The 23,357-nt window shown below is 36.2% G+C and overlaps 1 protein-coding gene across 1 annotated transcript in view; it reads right to left on the reverse strand.

Annotated features, from left to right (window-relative positions):
* The window catches only part of LOC141489988 (protein unc-93 homolog A-like), a 59,105-nt gene extending 57,120 nt beyond the window's left edge, over positions 1–1,985 (reverse strand). Inside the window, exon 1 of the mRNA XM_074190298.1 lies at positions 1,177–1,985. The gene's annotated coding sequence lies outside the window, so the exon portion shown is untranslated. The remainder of the gene's footprint in view (positions 1–1,176) is intronic.
* Between the last annotated feature and the right edge of the window lie 21,372 nt (positions 1,986–23,357).

Here is a 23,357-nt window from a genome sequence, read left to right on the forward strand (position 1 = left end):
ATTTAAAAAATAAAAACCTACTGTACAGTTTTGTGTACAATTCTCTTTTTATGTTCTAATGTTCACAGAGAAATGTTCATTATATTTAGCATTTTGTTCTCAAGATAAAAATAAATAAGATTTTTGAAGTAAAATAATGGACAAGTAGATATTTATAAAGGTTTTTGATCATTCATTTTGTAGTACACCCCAAATCAGGGTGTATTTTAAGATCCTCAAGGTCATCTGCTGAGCCTGGAAGTAGCCACCAAGGTTGGGTCAACATCCTCACTTTCTTTTACTAATTAGTTCAAAATAGCCTTTGCATTTAATCTTTATAACCCTTAACTGTACCACACCCTTGTGACCATCATTAAAACAATACAATTAGCACAACTAGATGGCATAGTGGATAAAGCACCAACCCTCAGAGTCAAGAGGACCTAAATTCAAATACAACCTCAGGCATTTTTAAATTTATTTGCTGTGTGTCCTGGGGCATGTTACTTAAATCCATTACAAAGAAACAAACAAAAAATACCCCCAAAACAATACTCTTACTTTTGTATAGAGCATGACAATTTTTGTGAAATAGTATTTCATGAACTGCATTTTCACATCCACAGCACATAATCTTATTAGTGCCTCATCAAAACCCTAGTAGAGAGGCAAAAAAAATGAATCATAAGCATAAGATTAGAATAAAGTGCTGCATTTGTGGGCATAGGATCAAAGGAACAAAAAAGAATGAGAGTTCCAACTACCTCATTTTCACTTGAGGAAACAGAGTAAGGTAGTTGACTTGTCCAAAGTTATGAATACCAAAACTTTCTTTTTTTAAATCTCTGACTACAAATCTATCATTTTCCTCACTTTGACAGGGTGCCAAAGGAATAAACATAAGAGGAGTAAATGCTTCCTCCTCTCCTCTCTAAACTCCCCCACAAGATATGCTGGTTATCTGAAACCAGGGATGTGAGGAGAGTGACCATTTGACACCCTGCTCCTTAATAGAGTCATAAAAGTCTGGATTCTTGGCCCTCCCTTCAGTCTGAAAGATGGGGAGCCCCACAGCTAGATAGTACAGTGCAGAGAGAACCATCCCTGGAGTCAAGAGGACCTAAGTTCAAATTTGACCTCAGATACTGATATTTACTAGCTTGTGTGGACTTGGGCAAGTCACTTTTTAATGATTACCTTGCATCCAAGGACATCTTCAGTACCCCCTGATTCATATCTGGTCACTGAACAAAAATGGTTCCAGAAGAGAAAGTGAGGCTGGGTGATTTGGTACAGCACCTCTTCCTTCACGCAGATCCAATTCATTTGCTTCTCATGGCATCAGCTTTCTGATGTCTTGGCCTTCTTTGAGAATGAAGAACAAACATCATCAGATGGGCAGGGAGTCTATAACTTGGAAGGACTGGTGGGAGGTATCTGATTATTATTGAAATGTACCAGGGAAGGGAGGGAAGAGAGGAGAGGCAGAAAGGAACAATGACTTTTCTTCCCACCTGAGTTCTTAGCCTTGAGACTGACCCTTGCTGGATTTCTCACCTTCTGCAACTCTCCACCAGCTACAGCAAATTTTCACCATGTTAGTTTTGTTTTGTTTGTCTTTATGTTCAATGGAAAAGTAAATTTTGCTTTAAGATATTCAATAATTTTGAATAAATAATTTGAACATACTCTGCACAACTCTCTCCCTTCCAACCTCCAGAAGACTCTGCCCCAATCGATCCACATCACCATTTAGAAATTCTGCATTAGCTTGTGACAAGTGTTTCCCTCCACAAAATCCTGAATTTCCTCAGTAACCCGAGGTCATTTCTGTAACCTTGAAAAAAAGATAAGCAAAGTAAATCAAGTTCTCCATTCACAAGATAAGTCAACTAGCTTTTGTGGGTATTCTGGGCCAAGTGTTTTTACCTATTTTGTATGTCATGGAAGTTTGTGAAATCCAGAGTCCCTTTCAGAATAATATTTTAAAATACATAAAATATACAAGATTTCAACAGAAATTAATTACATTGAAATATATTATCCAGATATTTTTTAAAATGAAGTTCACAGATCTTTTATTTTTAAAATGAAGTTAAGATCTCCTACACTAAGCGAGAAATTCCCACTGCAATATAGAAATACTGTAGAAAGTCAAAAAACTGTTTGAGTAAGATTTTTTAAATTTAATTTTTATTTTTCATTTTCAGTTCCAAATTCTCTTCCTCCCCTTTCCCTTCCCCCATTATTTGAGAAGACTATACCATCTTTCGCAATTGATCATTGTTACAATATTGGTCTTACTTACTGTGTACAATATTTTCTTAACTCTGCTATTTTCACTTTGCATCAGTTTGTAAAAGTCATCCTAGATTTTTCTGAAGTCATTCTCTTTATGATTTCATATGATACAATAGTATTCTATCACAATCATATATAACAATTTGTTCAACCATTCCCCAATTGAGGGCATCCTCTCAATTTCTACTTCTTTGTCATCACAAAAAGAGCTACTATAAATATTTTTATATATGAAAGTCCTGTTCCTTCTTGTTTTAGCTTCTTGGGGTACAGAACTAGAATAGGTTTTACTGGGTCAGGGGATATGCAGTTTAATAGTCCTATGAGCATAGTTCAAAATTGTTTCTTCAGAATGTTTGGGCTATCTCAAAGATCCAATGGACGTACATTAGTGTACTTATTTTCCCACTCTTCCTCCAGTATTTGTCATTTTCCTTTTCTGTCATCTTAGTCACATCTAATAGATGTGAGGTGGTACTTTAAGAGTTATTTGAATTTGCATTTCACTATTTTTAATGATTTAGGACATTTTTTTAATAGGACTATTGATATCCATAATTTCTACTTCTAAAAACTGCCTGTTCATACCCTTTGGCCATTGGGGAATGGCACTTATTTTTATATATTTGGATCTAATTCTCCAAATACTTTTAAAATTAGACAGCAGCTTGACATGAAATTTTTCTTTCATTTCCTGCTTTCCTTCTGATTTTGACTGCATTTGGTTTTGTTTCAGAAAAACTTTTTAATTATTCATTTTACCTCCCATGATCTCTGTCTCATGACTATATGAATTTTTTTTTCTGTTCCCTTAATTTACTTAGAGAATCTCTCTTTATGAATAAATCACATACTCAGCATCACTTCCAACCAATGGATTCCATGGCAATGGCAAACTCAGCTGCAGAGGCCAGGATTAGAGTACCAGTGCCGAGAGAATCTGAATTGAGATGACCCGGTGAACCCCAGGCTGTATCTCCCCACTGGCCAGATTAGCAAATCTACCTCTGTTCTTTGGATAATACTGATTCCTCAATGGAGATTATTCAATCCACAATGAAGACTAAGAAAAATTCTACATTCATTATGGTTGGCTTTAGCCCAGGAAGATGAAAGGAATTCTACATACATTGTGTGGACTTTAAGCCATTACTGGATGAATAGATGGATAAGAATTGACTGATCTTGACCAAGACAATGAAAGAAGCTATTTAGAAAAACTCTGAGAAGTATCTAAGTGAGCTGGCAGAGCAACCTGAGTTGCAAGATCACACATAACCAGAATTTCAAGCATTAGATCAACCATATGCAGAAGACCTACTCAGCAATAGAAAATGAACTCACAGTGATTACCAAGGTGAAGTATGTGGATAAGATATTGGAATCTATGAGATTGATGCCTGGTACTTCTTCCTATTACCAGAAAATTATAGGGAAACAGTTCAAACTTTGGCTGTGTGAATACTTCCTGAAGTACATGAAGTTTGAGAAGAGCTGCCATTTCCATTTGGGGCAATGCCAGTTTAGACAGAAACCTGACAAGAAAATCTATCAGATGAACATCATCTTGATCCTTTGAGGTGTTATGAGGTGTTGTGAGGTAGATGGTAAAGACCATAAGATTCATTTCCAGAACCTGTGTCTTTTAGCCAATTTCTTTCGGGACCACAAGAGTCTGAAAAATAGATAAATGAAGAAATAATAAAGTAGGGGAAATATTAGGAGAAATATGTTCTATAATTAATAATCAATTGCATTGAGCATATTTCTTACACACTGAAACTGATTACCCCCAATTCTTCCCATCGTCCAAGCTATAAGATGAAGTCAATGAACTTTTAGTGAAGTACCTTGCCCTTTCCTGTTCTACTAGTGAATCCTTGCCCCCAGACTCAAAAGTCCCTAAAAAAAAACCCCAATAGATCCCTGCTTTAGCCAGAAAGGAATAAAGTCTTTGATCTACCCCCCCCCAATATACCTCTCTATATCTGCTGCAATCTGAGCTACCCACACCCACCTAGGTCTCTCTATGTCTCCCTATAGGTGGCCAGAGGACAGACCATTGGCCTTGGAGTCAGGAGATTGGGAGTTTGAATCCAGCCTCACCACTTGATACTTACTTGATACTGTGAGCTTGGGCAAGTCATTTAACCCTGATTGTCTCATATCCAGGGCCATTTTCAGGCATCCTGATTAGTATCTGGCTACTCGATCCAGATGACTCTGGAGGCTGGTGACTTAGCACAACAACCTCTTACTCAAATCCAATTCATGTGTTTGTCATGGTATCACATCCTGATGTCAAGTCTTCTTCAAGAACAAAGGGCAAACATCATCATGTCCCCCTAGTTCACTCCATAGTTCATTTGCTTATTGGTGGATTCAGACCATAGCAACTTCAAACAATTCTCAATCTTACCTTGGCAACTGCAAACAAATTACATCCTCCCGGGAGATCCCAAATGACTCTCGATCCCTAAGAAAATCATTACCCCCCCCCTTGCTGCTTCTTATATCCCATATCATGCTACCCACTACTGGAGTCTGCTCAGATGCAGCCCATTGTACTTTCTCTTTGCATTTACTTTCATTTGTAATACAGTCCTTATGCTGCTATCTCATATTTTGGCCTTTCATTTGTCTTTTTGTAAAGCTAGTCTGCTCAGAGGGAGTATGATCCCCTGCCCCTGTGCCCTTCTTTAATATTTATCCCCTGATTTTTTGCCTTCCTTCAGAGGTCAGCCTGCTCTGGGCATGGGTGATCTCACAATGCTCCAGCTCCTATACCTTGGCAGTTTATTTAGGTCAAGGGTGTTTCTTTCCTTTAGCATCCTTATCTGCTTAGGGATCAGTGGTTTTCTGCATTCGAATTAGTCTTTCTTTGCCTTAGGTTCTGCTAATCACAGTATAATCTCTTGCCCCTATTACCCTTCCTTCCTGCTTATACCTGATGGTTCCTCTTCCTTTGGGGGGCAGCCCACTCTGGGAGAGCATCACCCCTATACTCCCCCATCATCTTCTCCATGCACTTGGATCCATGTAATCTCATTTCCATGCTACGGAACCCACATGACCCTAGCTCCATGGGGCTAGATCCATGTTAGCCTAAGCCCAGTCATTGTCTTGTGGCTATTTCCTTTCCCTTTCCATTTTTTTCCTCTTTCTTAACTGTCTTTGCTATTCTCCCTAGCCCAGCTTGCAGCTGTCTTCTTTCTTAAACTTACTAGCTTATTTAAAAACTCACTTTCTGGAGGGAGCAGCTAGGTGGTATAGTGGATAGAGCACTGGCCCTAGAGTCAGAAGGACCTGAGTTCAAATCTGCCCTCAGACACTTAATAATTGCCTAGCTGTATGACCTTGGGCAAGTTACTTAACCCCATTTCCTTAAATAAATACAAATTAAAAAAAAAAACTCACTTTCCTTACCTTGTTAAAGAACCTGACCTCTTTGTACTAACCTGTGAACTTTTGCAGCAACCTGTGAATTAAAATCTATGCCTTTTCTTACCTTCCTGAGTCAGAAAGCCTGGTGGTTTCTTTACCCCAAACAAACCTATGTTGATCCTTAGGCCTTCTTTTCCTAAGCCCATTTCCTCTCATCTTCAAAAAAGCAAACTCAAAGGGATTGTGTTTTGAGTATGTCCTTTAATTTCTAAGTTTCACTTTCCCCATCTGAAAAGTTAATTGTTATAATAAATTGGAATTGTTATCATAACTTATTGTTATAATTGTTATAATAACCTAGGCTTCACCTAGGCACCCAGCAACAATAAAGTTAATGGATAGATGAATAGGTAGGTAGGTAGGTAGATAGATAGATAGATGATAGATTAGAGAGAGAGAACTCATGTACCCATTTTTAGCTATTTTTGTCCTAGCCATAGTTTTACTAGACTATTTCCCTGTCACCTCAGCAATTTCTATCAATAGTGAGTTCTTGTCCCAATTTCAGTGATCTTTGAATTTATAAATACCATTCACTGTGCTCATTTCTGTAAACCATATTGATCAACTATTCTATTTCTTATTCAATATAAAATTGTTTTGATGACTACCATTTTGTAGTATAGTTGAAATCTAGTACTGCTAGTCTTCCTTCCTCCGTATTCTTTTTCATTGATTCCCCCTGATATTCTCAACCTTTTCTTCCTCCAGATGAATTTTGTTATAATTTTTCTTAATTTTTGTAAAGTATTAAGTTGTTAGTTTATCACTGAATGGCTAAATCAATTTAAGTAGTTATTATTTTTGTCCTTGAGCAATTAATATTTCTCTAGTCATTTAGGATCTGTCTTTGTGTGGAATGTTTCATGTTTTTATAGATCCTGAGTGAATTGGAAGTAAGATTTTTTTCCTGATTAATAATGTCTCCTAATATCTTTTGATCCCAACTGTCAAAGGACTTGCTTAAATAATAACATAACAAAGCATCTAAGAAACTACCCTCTTCTTAGTTAATGAGGCTAATAGAAAATCTCAGATAAATATTCATATTCAATTACCTTGTCCTGATTTCAGATTCCTTTAAATAAATGTCAAGGTTGTAATTCTACTGTTAGATAAATTTGTTTACAAACACCTCTGCATTATTTTCAAGAAAGGAAGAAAGGATTTGAAGAGATAGTAGGAAGGATGAAAATAGCCTATTAAAAACAGAGCTCGGTGAGCCACCCCATTGACCAAATGGTGACCACTCTTTCCTGTAGGGTCTCTTTCTTTTCTAGAAATGCCACATTGGAAAAAAGCAAGCAAAACAAAACTCTGTACTGCATTCATTGCTGACCATGGGGATTAGAACCTCATCAGTTCAGGCCTCCTTGTGTTCTCTCTGTTCTGTCTTTATCAATTGTCCAAGATGAGTGTAGTTAGACCCCCTTTTTTGAAGCCAGGACTTGCCAAGTGGACAGAGAAGAGAGGGAACTGGTCATCAGGGTATGTCATGTGTGTCATCCGTGCCCCCCCCTTCTGTACATCCCCATTGCACGGAGGCTCTGAGGACACAGTCCAGGCACAAGCAGTATTAATCAGAAATCTAGTCTCCTATCTTTCCCTGTGTCCTGTTTTTTCCCCCACCCAAAAAATGTCATTGATTTGGGCCCATTCCGGATCTATCTCATTCACAAATCAGTATCAATTGTAGCTCTTCAGAGGTGAATAGTTCCATCTTGAAAAGCTCCTGGTGTTCGCCAAGTGTGCTCACCCGTGGCGCACTGATGTGAGTCTGGTTTTCACTGTGTAACATCCAGTGGAGACTGTGCACATTGACCTCTGCTCTTGCTTCCTCTTGTGAAAATTGCAAATGATCAGCTTACTCTTGGATCTGTCCAGTGGGGGATCCAGGACAGCCATCCACGCCGTCACTGCTGTGGTGCAGGAGCCGGTAGCCAGGGAGCTCGCCTGGCATTAATTTGGGTTGTTGCGTCCTTTGTGTGTTACTTGATTTTTTTTTCCTCATATGCCAATGTATTTATAGGTCTACTGGGTTTCTTTGTGGGGTGGGCTGGGGTGGGTTGTGGTAATACCTTGTCTTCCCATTCCTTGGTTAAGTTTTCGGTGAATCAACCGTGGAACCATCTGGTCAGTATCTTCAGTGTCAGGTTCTATAGCTGGATGCTGTTGTCATCATTATAAGTATCATTATTATTCGTAATCACAAAGTAAGCTTGAATTTGGGCTTGTGCTTGCATCTTTTGTATTTTATACATTTGGTTATTTAGACTTTGGGCGTCCTGTTGTTCGGTTTTGTTCCTGTTATGTCTACTTGGAGAATTAAGTAGACATCATCCGTGATGGTCTCTTTTGGATTCTGTAGCTCGATTTGGAATTGTGTTAAATTGATGTTTTGCATTTTGACTTCATCTTTCTTACATTAGTTTGAAGTAAATTATTTAATTTTTTGAACTTCTGGAATTTTGAACATTTACTGTAATTTGTAATATACCTGCTGTGAAATACGTGAATAAAGAGGACAAGAAAAACAACAACAACAAAAAAAAAAAAACAGAGTAGCAGGGGGGGAAAGCCTGAACACATTTTCCATGTGATGTTCTACTAATCCCTTTCTTGTACTTGGTATAGATTTCCATTCTGATCTTTGTTCTCATTGAGAAAAAGAGCAAATAACATAGAAACCATCTTTTCTTAGGATGGTGATGCTTTCCTTTTCCTTGAATGAAGAATATTCAAAAAAGTCACTAATTCAGAGAGGTTAATCCTGCTTTGTTAGAGAGTAGAATCATTTTGAGGCCATTCATGAACCAGTGAAAATACTAATCTGGCTTAAACTGCCACACTATTTGGAATAAATGAGGAAAGAGGCTTTAAAGTTAGAATGAAGACTCTCACCTCTCATTCTTTCCCCCCACCCCCAAACTATGACATTGATTCTTATGAAAGGTCTGGAAAAAGCAAGAGCAGAAATGGGGGGAATTCTAAGTAGACTCAAGGATTGGGTCCCTGGTTGACTTTTGTTCTTCTCACCCCAGACCCTGACATGCCTGCCCAGGGTTTTTGCTGCCAAGACTCAAAACTGAATGTCACTGAGAGAACTTAACTAGAAGGTCTAGCAAGCCACTAGCTCAGTTAATAAAGGTTATTTGCCATGACTCAGAAGTTGCCAAGGTCCCACAGGGGACTTCCTGAACCTTAGAGGAGAATATTCCATCTGGCACTCGAAGGATACTCACTGCTTAGAGCTCTGAGGATAAAACCTCACAATTAGAAATTTCTGTCTTGTTACTACAAATCCTCATGCATTCCAAGGTCTTATAACTCTTGAAGATGCACCCAGAATGCAACTCTGATCTAGCAAGATGTATTTACTGGAAGGAACAGAAAGAAAGATGAGGATATACTTTGCCCAGGTGGCCACTAATTTTTAATTGTTTTATTTTAAAATATTAAATGACATACACATTTAAAATAATATTTTTTAAAAAAGTAAAGTTAGAATGGGACCTGACTGAAAACCTTCGTATTGCCAGGATGAATTTGAATTTGACCCACCAGCAGTGATCAACCTACTGATTATAGGGCAAAAGTAAGGGATGAATTAATATCATAGAAAACAAAAAATAATTATGGATGAGCCTTGGCAGGGCAGGATTCACCCCTTTTAGAAGAGTAGAGAAGTATTGAATTCATGGAGTCATCAAATTAACTAAGATTCACTGAAACCAGAAATTGTGCAGCAGCAGCAGTAGTAGTAGTAGTAGTAGTAGTAATAGTAGTGGTAGTGGTGCTGGTAGATGTAGTAGTAGTAGTAGTAAATTCAACAGCAGCAACAACAGCAGGAGAAAAAAGAGAAAGAGGAAGAGGAAGGAGGAAAAGAAGAAGGGGAGGAAAAGGAAGAGGTGGGGTCTATATCATGATTATTTCTACTTCAAAAAAAAAAAAGATTTACTCCCAAATCCAGGTGTGATTTCACTAGATCATAGATTTAAAATTAGGATGAAATTTAGAGGTCATCTAATCCAAGATCCTTATTTTATAGATGAAGAAACTGAGTAACAAGTAATATAAGTGACTTGCCCAAGTTAACATAGGTTGCAGTACTTAGTTGCAGTACTTAGTTGCAGTACTTAGAATCAAACCCAACCTATCTGACTCAGAACCCTGCCTCTTCTCATTTGGGAGAAGGTTTTGGTTTGATTTGCTTGTTTTTTGACACCTCATCATCCCATACTTGATCACTATCAATAGTATTCAGTCCAAGTTATATCACTATTAGTAATAATAATCTATAGCTCATAATAAAAATGTATTTTTATTATAACAATTGCAATTTATTATAACAATTAACTTTTCGGATGGGGAAAGTGAAACTGAGAAATTTAAGGACATACTCAAATCAAGATCACAGAAGCAGAAAGAAATAATCAGGACCTGAAACCAAGCCTTCAATCTCCAAGTGGAATATTCTTTCCAATATAAAATACAACACAAATTGTTTCAAGCTGGACAATTCAGGGGATTGAATGAGATGGGGAGACAAGTATAAATGATATTGCTGCATTATCCAGGCAGTTTCTCTACTTCCCAGAATACAACAGCTAATTGGTTAATTTTCTTCACTACAGCTAGCATGGAAAATAGTCAAAGATTAATTCCCTTTAGTTTTTGAGATTTGAACCTTTGATTAATGGGGGGTTTTTAAACCTACACATTTCTACGAATTCTAAAAGAAAGGCTTTGCTAATCAATATCATTCATTTCATGTGCAAGCCTGCGTAAATTATGATCAGAGATACTAAAACATTCTTGTCCTAGATGTGAATGCTAAGCCTTCAGGTTGTATTTTAGAAAGGAAAAGCGCAATCACCAGACTGTCTGTTATCTCTGAAATAGAATTTCTCATTTCACTAGGTCAGCACCTGATGTATTTAAGAATAATCCCATACAGGGAGCCTGGGTTTTAAGGAGGTATATCCTTTTTCAGCAAACTGTGAAATAAAAGGTTTGCAACAATCACCCTTAAAGAAACTAGGTGGCATTATTTCTGGGCACTTATTTCTGCTGTCTAAGGATGCCTTTTGTCATGGCTTATAGGTTCATTAGTAAAGTCAAACCCAGAATTTATTTCTTATTGTAGGTGTATTTAGCAGTGATGGATAATTATGTGCCATTAGAGTACAATTTCCTTCTGGGACTGGAGAGAGACTTCATCAGCCTTATAATTATGTAGCTAAAACACTTCTATTATTAGAGTGAAGGGATGAATGACAGTTTTATCATGGTTTTCTGACCTTTGACCTATACAGAGTAATAACAAGGATTTCAGAAATAGATTGCTAATGTGTATAATGACAGAAAACATGGTCTTTCCAATCTTTATACACAATCATGGTGCCTCTATAGCAGGGGTTCTTCACTTGAAGCCTGAGGACTTATTTTTAAAAATTCTTTAGATACCATTATTTCTTTTCAAAGGAATTTTTTTTAAAAAAATGTGATACTATTCTAAATTTGCCTTATTTTTGAAGGTCACAGCTATTCCTTTAGTCTCTTTTTAGGATTAGTTATAAGCTTCCCCCCCCCTTCTAAAATGAGACTACTAAATTCAAGGTTGACATTTAAATTTGAAATTGTTTAGCACTAAGTCTCTGGAATTTATAAAAATGGAAGATAATTGGGGTGGGGAGATGGGAGGACTATAATTCAGAAAAGAAAAAATCATTTTTGATTACATTAACTTGGATAATATGAGTGAAAACCAGTAAACCAAGAATTTGGACTGATTAACCTAGATAATTTTCTTCATTATCTATTTTGATTTGATGATTGGGACAAAGTCACCAAAGCCTGACTTAATCTCCCTCCTAGAAGCAATCTCCTCAACCTGAAGGTTTGACCTTCTCCAATGGTAGCAGCAACAAGAAAAATAAATCTCGTTACTAGATAGATCACTATGGGAGCTTTGATTTAGAACTTGTAGGCATCTAATGCAATGCACTCATTTTTACAGATAGAGAAACAGAGATCTGAAGTAGTTAAATGACTTTTTCCAAGATCCCCAGTATATCTTGATGAATCATTTATCCAAGGATATAGGATAATATAAGTTATAGATTAGAGTTGTGTAAAGTTTTTGAGATAAAGGAGGCTATGATGTTCTCTTAGTAGGGTAGAGAATTGTTTTACTGGATATCAGACTTTGTAACTGTTTCTGAGTGTGATTCCCTCATGACTAAGATAAATACATCTCACCAAGAGCCTTGAGAATTTCATCAGTATTTCTCCTATTTGTCTCTTCTCTACTTCACACACACACACAAAAAAAACAGTCTAGTTCAGGTCTTCATCAAACCAGGATCAGACAGCTAATAAATGAGTAAAACTAGATTTGAACTCAGGTCCTCCTGACTCCAGGGCCATTGGTCTATCCACTGAACTCTAGCTGATCCTGATTTTTTAAAAATTATTATTAAAATTTCTCTTTAGGTTTGCTAGACTGCAAATACTATATTTTCATTCATTAGATTTTATTTCTTTTTAGAAGGAAAAAAGCATAGACGGGTGCTAATTTTCTAGATCTTTTGAGAAACTATTATAACTTTGTCAGAAGCTTTAACAAGACATGAAGGGATGAATGATTTTACTCATTTCTCTGGCTGCTCACATTCAACAAGACAACCAGAAATTCCATTATACCATGCCAAGTAGAATATCATCACCAACTCTTCTCATAATCATTTGGTTCACAAGCCTTATGGAATCAATTATTTACAGGTCAACAACAACAAACAGAACTCATATCAGGGCTCATGAGAAATAATTACATGCACCCGTGAACAACTCTTCCCAAGATGCCTGTATAACTCCAAACACTTATATTTACTTCCTTGATAAGGGCTCCCAGTGGGTATTGGTTCTAGTTTGATTCCTCAGTACATGTCTCCTACTGAGGCTATTGAGCTCATCATTTGTCAAAAGATTGTCACACTGCCAGGTCATAGCAAAGTTTTGATAAAGTCCCAAGAAGTTCATTATCATTTCTTTATTGTATTTAAAATGTAGGACTCCTACATTTGTACAAATATGCTTAGAGACTTTGGGAACAATGCCATATTATTTTAAATGATTTTCTCAAAATAAATTTACTTTCAGCCTTTATATATAGATATTTTTATGTTTCCTACAAAAAAAGAAATTGAAAATCTATATAGTTTCCAACCTCCCATGCATAAATGAGGAACTTAAATCACATATGTGATAATTGATTGAATGAGAAAAGATCACATTTGTAAGTTACATGGTTGGAATGAGTTGAAATGAAAAGTCACCATTTGAATATATGAAGACTTCCTAGTTTTTTTGAGGACATAATTATGATATAATTCCTTTTAGTAGATTTTCAGATCTACTAATCACATGTATGACAAAAGGTAACTTTATTTCTAGTGCAAAATGAAGCCAGTGAGGTATAATACAATTCTGCCTCATGTAGTAATAGCACTAATGAAGGGAGGAGAGATAAGGGAGAGGAACAATCTGGAAAAGTATAGTCTATATTAGTTTTAAGTCTAGAATTGTGTCATTGTTTGGGTTATACATTTGAATCTAGTTGAACTCTTACACTCTTAAGGTTTGGAGTTTCAAAAACATGCTATGTTCCAAATATCCTTGGTATCTCTCTTTACTCTTTAAAGGAGTGTTTTTAGCTTCCTTTATGAAGCAGAGTGTGGATGAGTCAGTTATTTTCGCTTATCCTGAATGTATTTACATGTATAACCAATTTAAGGCTGTCTGTAATCAGCTTTGCCCCTGAAAATATCCCTTTAAAAGAATGTGAGATTTAGCCTGAAGGGGGGAAAAAAAGCTCTCAACAGTAACAAAACCCAGAGGAGTGGAAGGAGAGAGGGGAAAAATGAAAGGATTTGATAGGATTGTCCCAAATGATAATGTTCATACAATCAAAGGCACTCTTTCCTAACTACCAGTTCACAATTAGAAAAATTCTAAATACATGTAAAAATTTGAAGGCTGGAAACATCAGTTATAAACAGGTATAGATATTTATTTCATCTGGGATTTAGAGCAGCCACCTGACAGTCACTTACTATTTTGTGTGACCCTTGCGTAAATTATTTAATCTTTGTGGGTTTCAGCTCCTTATGTGTAAAATGAAAGGACTGGATTAGATGATTTATAAAGTCCATTCTGGTTCAAATCTATTATTCTATGTAGTAGCATATGATTACCAACCCTATCTGTTAAGGGCAATGAAAAGGTGATAATGAACTTCATGGGATTTTATCAAGATTCATAACATCATAGATTGAGATAAAGAACCTCAGTGGCCAATCCACCTCATTTGACAGATGGGGATATTGAGACTGAGAGGTTGAGCAACTTATCTAGTTGCTATCTCTTAAAATAAAATAAAAATTAACAGTTATAGACTCCTTCCCTAAAGAGTTACAGGAACCAGGAAAATAATTTGAGTTACTGGGTTAATTTTTTAAGAACACGAGCACTGCCAGAGGTCCTGCAGTTTGAGCCCTGTGAAAAGCAAACACCAACTAGAAAGAACGTTGTCACTTTTCTTCAGTAGTAGTATTCCCTCACCCTCTGTCCTATACAAAATCCACTTATTTTCTACTTGAAAATGCTGAACCTGGAATATTCTCATTTTAACTCAAAAAAGGCATTATTTGGACTCAATCAGCTTCTAAAAAATCCCTAAAAGGGGTGGCTAGATGGTGCAGTGAATAGAGCACTAGCCCTGGAGTCAGGAGTACCTGAGTTCAAATCCATCCTCAGACACTTAATAATGACCTAGCTGTGTGGCCTTGGGCAAGCCACTTAACCCCATTGCCTTGAAAAAAAAAAAGCCCTAAAATAAATAAATAAATAAATAAAAAATCTCTAAAGCAGACAACTGGTAAAAGATTTAGTCAGTGAGAAGGGAATACTGGAATATTAGTTTAAATCCCATCTCTGTTACTTACTAGCTTGTGACATTGAGGGATTCATTTAACTTCTCAGTACTTGAGACCAGAAGTATCAAATATGCCATCCAAAGGTCTATATGGTTCACAACCAGATTAGTATGGTCCAAACCAAATTAAAACAAATTGATAAATATTTAATAAGATAAATAAAAATGCAATAAAACATAATGTCAATATGTGGTTTTCTAAGTTAATTAGTTGCCCATAGAATACTTGTAAACAATTTAGTGGTCTCCATTTCTCTTTGATATTGATACCAGGGTTCTAGGCAGTTCAAAGAATATAAGTTACAGGAAAGACTCAATCATCAGTAAAGAAAATTTCCTCTTTCAAGAGTTCCATTTATAAATTGAATGACAAGTCTAGTCCCTTTCACCTTTATTTTCATAACAAAAGCTTTCTGGAACATGCAGACATGGGACCAGCTTTATAGTAAGCAGAATTGACATGCCCTTCGTGATGAAATCCAAGTGCACAAAGGATTTCCCCTTTTTCCCAACATAATAAAGCTCTACTGACTTATTTATGCCTGAAGTTCCCATAGGCACAATTTCATTTGGCTCCAAACTGATATATTATATCTTTGTTAAATTGCAAATCCCTAGGAAGAGGAAAGCTTTATGTAGATTATCAATTATTTAAAGATCTGGAAGAATAAGTAATGTGTTTTACGCCTGTGACTTAAACCACTGGTCATGGTTGGATCATTCTAATGTAACAAAAATCATGATAATAACTTCCTTGAGATGCCAAGAATATGCTTTATGGAAATATTTTAAAAAATCACATTTCATTTGGAGGAAGAAATAGACCTAAGTATCATTCCACTTCCATCTCATCTTCCACTCAAGAGGCATTGCACAGATTTAACTACTTCACCTCTAGAGGCTCCTTATCACTTCCAGAATCAAATCTAAAGTTCTAAGTTTAATATTTGAGGCTCTTCATAATCATGTCATAATTTTTGTAACATTTAACATTCATAACTTTTTCAGTCTACTCATACTTTACATCCTTCCATGAACTCTACTATTTAGTGAAATCAACTCATTTGTTGTTCCTTATAATGGAATGCCAGGAATACAGGATGCAAGAATGCCTGTCTCCATGATTTTTGCATTGGTTATTCCTCTGCATAGAATGCTTCCCCTACTTTCATCTTCCTCCTGACAGACCTGGCTTCTTGAAACTTGAATTTGAATACTCATCTTCTGTAAGAGGCCTATTTTGTTCCCTAGTCACTTGAATCTTTTCTTCTAACTCTTCTTTCTTTCAACTTTGTATATATCTTGTTTGTATCTATTTTTCTTTTTTATTTTTATTTGTACCTATTTACTTACATGCTATCTTTTCCATTACTGTTTAAGTTATTTGAGAGCAGGAACTATTTTGGATTTTTGCCTTTCTTTGTAGCTCCATCATTTAGACATTTTTGGCACACTATAGGCCTTTTAATAAATGCTTAAATTCTCAATTGATTGGGGGGGGTAATGATGATGTAATAACACTTCCAGACTTCTAATTGTATCAGGAAATCATAAAAACAATTTAGTCCTGGTTTAAAGAATAAAGAAAAGTATGAAATATTAGATAAAGAAGAATAAGAAAAGACCAAAGTCAATAGCCCATTATTTGATAAGTTCAAAATCATAATCTTCTTGAGAAAGAACTTGATGTTTGACAAGAAACTGGGAAACTAGAAAGAAGTTTAACAAAAATTAGATTTAAACCATCATTTTGCAACACATACCTAAGATATTCTATGAAGGCTCACTAAAAATTAGAAAATAAACTTTCACAATTATGACCAGTTAGAAAAATTACTGACTAAAAAAGAGAAAAGAGATTACAAAGATAAAATAAGTGAATAACTTTTACACAAGCAAAATCAATGCAGCTTGGATAAGAAGGAAAGCTACTAGTTGGAGGGGAAAAACCTTTACATCAAAAATTTCTGCTAATACATTCAAGATATGTAGGTAATTAATACAAACATATAATATGTAGAGTCAGTTGGCATTGAGGAAGAATTAAAGGAGATGAACAAAAGTTATTAAAAGAATTGATAACTACCAACAAGCCAAATAAGCCTTGGAAGTTTGTTAAAATGGATTACTTAAAATCATTCTAAATAAGTCCAGTCTGGAAAGTTGGACATTAAGCTCATAGTCACAAAAACTTAAACTCCAAGTCAGATAGAGTTTTGGAACAGGCACTCCTTGATGAGAAAAGAAAAAATGAAAGTTATATAATGGATTCAAAACTTGTGGAATTCTTTAGCAGCAGTCTCTAATAGAGCTACTTAGCTGGCTAACTTCTTTATGCTCCATAAAATTTTTGTTCCTACAGTTAAGGAAATTTCTTTTGGAAAGGAAATGCCAATCAGTTTGTGAATTTCTCCCTAGTCCTATACCTGAAAGAATGAGAGCCCTGTCATTCTGTGAATAATAGTATAAATCTCTGGATTTTAAGCTAAAAGAAAGATGGTAGAATCCATTCTTCCTTTTATAAAGAAGAGAGACCCTTCTGTAAAGAATTCTCATTGAAGCCAGAAATTGAAAGCAGAAAAACTTTCATTATCTCCTTTTCAGTGGAGTCATACCTAAACCAAAGAGACCCAACCTGGCATAACTCCTGGCAGAAACTATACACCAAAACCAAACCCTTTAGCATTCTCCATTGCAGACAACATACCATGCAAACCCAGTGAGGAACAAACCTATTTAGAACAGATAGCTATTATTACAAGGGATCTGTATCTCTGCTTCACTGGAGACAAGAGTTACCCTTCCATATATATTCCCTGACCACCTGTATTTCCTCTGTATGTATTCCTCTGGGTGTACTCTTCCACCCACTTATGCAAAGTGTCCCTTCTTCCTACTAATGATGTTTATTTATGGGAGAGAATTTATGGTGGGAATGTTTTACTACTATATATATATATATATAATATATATAATATATATGTATATGTATGTATAAATATATACATATAAAGAAAGACAAAGAGAGAGAGAGACAGAAACAGATACAGACAGAGAGGAGGGAGAGAAAGAGAAAGTGCAATGAAGAAAGGTAGATACAAATCTCTGAAGGACAATTTTGGTCATTATAATTATATAGCATTCAATTTCATTTTTTTCATTATTTCTAATTATATTGTTGAATTCATTATACCATATATGTGTATATGTACATATATAGAGTTTTCTTGCTTCTACTTTTTAATTTTAATCAGTTCATTTAAGCTTTCTCATACATTTCTGTATTGTTATTTATTGTTTATTATGGTAGTGTAATGTTTTCTTATTTTCATATACCACAATTCATTCAATTACTCCTCAGCCATGGATATCTACTTCATGTTTAGTTCTTTGCTATAATAAAAAGTGCTGCTTTAAGTATTTTGTGCACGTGTATATATCAGATCTTTATGTCTGACCAATTTGAAAGTCAGAGTTGAGTTCAAATCACCTTTGAACTAGGCAACCACCATTGTTTCTTATACCAGAGACCATGACCTAACAAAAGAAATCCAACCCACTATCCTGATTAGTGAATGTCTCTCCTGGACCAATATTTAAGGAAAGTCCTAGTCATCTTGGTTCACTCTACTCCCTATTCTGGCCATTGCCAGTCACCTTGCCATACTCTTAGTCTTTGTTTTGCTCTACATGACCAGTAGATTATACATTTCTATGAGAAATTCATAAGTTATGGCTTTGAATAGATACGTAACCTTAGACTACCTGAAACCAGAGGTAGCTGTTCTGGGAGGAATCATGTAATAATCCAGATATTACACTGGAAATCAGTGGAAGAATCATTCTAGAGACTTTCAATTTCCTTTATATGCAAAATGATAAAAAGTTCTGCCAAACTCCTTCACAGGGATGTTAAAATATTTTATTCATGTACATTTGCCAAAATCTGGGCTCTTCTCAGAGAAAGGCACTAAATATATATTGTCATTTTTCAAAAATTAGATTGTGATATATATATATATATATGTATATATACATATATATATATATATATATATATATATATATATGTCTTGATATCCACTCATCATGAAAACACATTCTCTATTCTGAACAAAGCCAGGCAGAAAAATAAATTCTCTGTGGAGAAATTCTCTTCCTGTGTCCTAGCCAGACGTTTCAGCCCAGGCTGCCGTTGGCCTGGCAACTGACTTTGAGACTGAGCTCTGACAGCCATTGGCTAACATACTGCTAAGGGCAGAAGCCTGTTAAACATTAATGTCTCTAAATACCTAGGGTACCCATTAAGTGTTTTGTAGAAGGACTAGCCTAGATGTTGCCATAATCTACAATACTTCTGGATTACTTTCCTTATTATGGTCAAAAGTTTCTCTAAACTGCCAGTGTTCTCTCGAGGCCAAATTAAGCCATCTGGATACATTACATAAATTTCCTCTTGCCCTTCTCAGGCAATACCAAGTCAAATGGCATTAGCACCAACAGTTTCCTAATGGGTGGGTAGTGTTAGAGCTCCCCCTTAATTATTTCATAATATTCTTTTTTTTAAGATGTTTCAAGGCAATTGGGTTAAGTGGCTTGCCCAAGGCCACACGGCTAGGTAATTATTAAGTGTCTGAGGTTGGATTTGAACCCAGGTACTCCTGACTCCAAGGCTGGTGCTCTATCCACTGCATCACCTAGCCGCCCCTATTTCATAATATTCTTAAAAAATTTTTCAATATTATTTTATCAGAAGGGGTGAATCCTCCCTAGATCTTTAGTTGAAAAATAAAACAAAACCAAAATACAAATAAAGAAAATCACACAACCCTGCCCAAACTGTGATAATTTTTTTTGAAATAATGAGAAACAGATTGCATTTTGTAGTTATCTCCCTTCCCACTGTTGCTGACAAACAAACATGAGGACAACAAGAAATACAACTCTCCAATTGTACAGTGAAGGATCTGAGAAGATACAATCATTCTGGTGCAAATTGTCTGTACTCCAGTCTCAATGTGCCACAAAATACCAGGTGGCTGAGGATTGCTCTCACAGCCTGTGAGATTTGGGTCACAGTCTGTTGCCATCAAAAACAGAAGTTGGAACTTTTTTGCTAGCTTACATAGCCTTTGATTTCTTAAGTCCAAAAACTCTGAAAAACACCTTTGGTTGCAAGCCAAGCTGCCTTCTTGGATTAGAAGTGGGGGGGTTCACAACTCATGGGATACAGTTCAAAATCAAGTGTTGTCATCAGTGTATGGTAACAGTAAAAAAGTATTTGGTGTTTTAATGGGACCTTTTGCTCAAGGGTCTTTGAACAAGCTAAACATTATTCTTTGCAAATGGAGAGAGCATGACCTAGGGTTAAATGGCATCCTTAGAGCCAGACATCAAAATAGTGACAGAACTGAGATGGGACAACAGGCTTCCAGTTCCCTGGCTCGAATTCACTCTTTTGACTGTCATCACTTTTAATCAGCCCTTTCTGGGCTGAATTTGCTTCCATAAATTGTGCAGGAGATGTCATGTCAGAAACATATTCAGGTGAGATCTTTTAGAAGGCAGAAGAAATACCAGTGGGTTTTGCCTCCAGAGGAAAAAAAAAATCAAGAAATCTTTTTGTTGCTGTAGTCAATCTGTTCCTGAAACAGATTTACTTGGAACTGATTCTTAAGAAATGGAAAATTTGCTTATAAAGTAATTGCAATTGGAACATTATGGCAACTGTCATTATAATCAGTGCCTTATTGCACCTGAAATCCCTCTAAGTGGCTTTTATCATATAAGACTATTTTTTTTCTTAATTTTAAAGTACCTGAGAGGGAAGATTCTTAGAGAAAATAGCTTACATAATGTCTACTCATCACACAAGAAAAGTTAACTAGCAAAGCAGAGTCTCTTATCTTCTAGGGATGAAAAACACTGAAAGATTTTCCTGAGGCAAGAAGTCTACATTCTTGAGTTTGGATATATAGCAAGAACCCAAGGCAAAAGTAGGGTCTGGGGGATGGTAGGGAGCCTAGTTTGTCAAATTCAAAAACCAAGTGGATAATGTTATATTTCAGAAAGAAATGTCTGTGGTAGATGGAGTATTTTTAGTATTATCAGTTCCCACAGAAAATAAAGCATGTCTTTGTTGTTCCCAGGACCCTTCAGGGATCAGAATCTGTCCTTGTGCTCTTTCTTAGCTAGTCATGAAACCTATACTTTGAAAAGACTGAGTGACATACTGATCTGGACTGTTGAATTTCTTTGACCCGGCAAGTAAGTTTGAAACTTAAGAAGGCAACCTGACTTTGTACACTGTGGATGGATATGAATTGAGAATCCGCCTCTGGCATCATCTTGTTCACCATTATGATGTTACTTACCTTTCCAGGGCCCCTTCAGTAAATGCAGAATGATACGATAGAGGTTAGTGAAGCAATGATTGATTGAGCAACTTTGACTGATACTAAAAGTTAATCTTGCTTAATGGATTTCACAGGGTCCTGGGGGCAGGAATTAGTTCTGCTTTTTTTTTTTATGATTACCTTCAAATGCCCTAGCACAGTGTTCCCTATGTGGTGGGTGTTCAGTAAAGGCTAATGATGATGACTGACAAGGGATCCTGTTTGTCTTGAATTTGGTTATTTTAAATGTTAGGTTAATCATTATCCCACTGAGTTTTTTTCCTTGTCTCTTAGAAATGCTAAGTAATTTTTTATTGTTAGTAATATTGTGATTAAAAAGAACAAACTATTTTTTGTGTGACCCAGACCTTAGTTTTCTCTGAGAGGAAATTGTGTTATAAGGAGTGAGGCTTTTGGATAAGGTCCTTACAACTATGTATGTGCTTCTGGTTGTATTTTATCTTTTCAACTAGGTTTCAGTTTCGAGACTATCTTTTATGATATACTTCCATCTCCACTCCTATCTCTAGTTCATTTCTAGGTTCACAATACATGCTTAGCAAACAGTTAACAAGTAAACTAAAAGATAAAAGAACATATTTATGTTTTGACTCCTATTTGCTTTTCTAAGTCAGTGTCTGACAGTGTCTTGAATAAAGGATGTAACCAATATTTGTTGAATCGGTGAACAAATGAAAGAATAGCTCAAAGTTCAGCTTATCATAGTAGTAATTTTTTTTTTTATTAAGAGAAAAGTCAATTAACCAGGGAAAGAGAGGTAGTATATCCAGACAAGAACAAGAGGCATCAGTTAATTTTTTTTTAATTAGCACGGACACATCATTTGTATCAAAAGTGCTGGATTCTGGATAGTAAAGAGGATAATGGAATCTTCATGTGACACAATGATGCAGTTTCATTTTCATTTGCTGTGAATTAATGATGAGATAACTAGTAACTTCTATTCCCCCCTTCCTCCACTACTCTTTACCCCTCCCTAATAGTAAAAAAGATGCCAATTTCTTTCTTTTTTGATTTTTGCAAGGCAATGGGGTTCAGTGACTTGCTCAAGGTCACACAGTTAAGTGTCTGAGGCTGGATTTGAACTCAGGTCCTCCTGACTCCAGGGCTGGTGCTCTATCCACTGTGCCACCTAGCTGCCCCCCAATTTATTCCTAAAATGTTCTTAGAGGTGCAAGCTTGGCTAAGTTTACTCATCTGCATTTCTTTTCTTCCAGTTCTTAATCTGTTTTAGATTTCTCATTCATGTGGACTAGCTTCAAGGCAGGTCAAATTTGATCAGGCCTCTTTTATCTTATGTTCTACCTACAAATTTCTAAGTTTGACATACTACATCTGGGGAAGATTCCAGGTCCAGGAGCTAGTATGATGTGGCATACTAGACAGGATAGAAAATGGGTCTTTGAAGCAAATATTTTTGAAGAAATGAGCCTTGACAGCTGACTATTTAAGGAAAACTCTGATTGCCCTCACCTAAACCAGGCTCAAGCATCACTAGCAGAAGAAAGAGAAATGAAAAGATGATGCCAGCGTGCAAGGATCATGGGACATTTAGATTTGTAGAGCCTCAGCAAGAGTAGGAGAGGAGCTAGTGCCATGGGTTCTTTTCAAGCCTTGCACTCTATAATGTATCACTTAAATTCCCAACACTAACCAAAAAGCATTAAATTAGATAGGACCCCCCCATATGAAATTGAACAATTAATAATTTCCATGATAAAATCAATAGCTCTTTCTGTTTATCCATAGTATTATTAATATAGGACTAGACCTGAACTACAACTGTCATAACATAAATTTGGTGGGGCTTTCCCAGAGGCAATATGCCTTAACTATAAATGTCCATTTGCCCAGAGGCACTTACTTCCTCTATAGCTACATAGGATTAGAGCAGCTTTGTCAAATTTTACCTAAACAAAAAAAAGTGGGGGGCAGGTAGGTGGCACAGTGAAAAGTGCACCTGCCCTGGAGTCAGGAGGATCTGAGTTCAAATCCAGCCTCAGACACGAAATAATTTCCTAGTGGTGTGACCTTGGGCAAGTCACTTAACCCCGTTGTCTTGTAAATAAAAACCTAAAAAAAATTCACCTAACCTCCCCAGGTCAAATTCCTGCATCATCATGGGACAGTCATGGGTCTAAAAAGGGGAATGAATACTCACCAAGTCAATGAGTCTCACTAATCTAAAACAAATCAAGGGATCCTTAGTGGTAGCATCAAAG

The sequence above is a fragment of the Macrotis lagotis genome, chromosome 5, assembly GCF_037893015.1.
Source record: "Macrotis lagotis isolate mMagLag1 chromosome 5, bilby.v1.9.chrom.fasta, whole genome shotgun sequence".
NCBI lineage: Eukaryota > Metazoa > Chordata > Mammalia > Peramelemorphia > Peramelidae > Macrotis > Macrotis lagotis.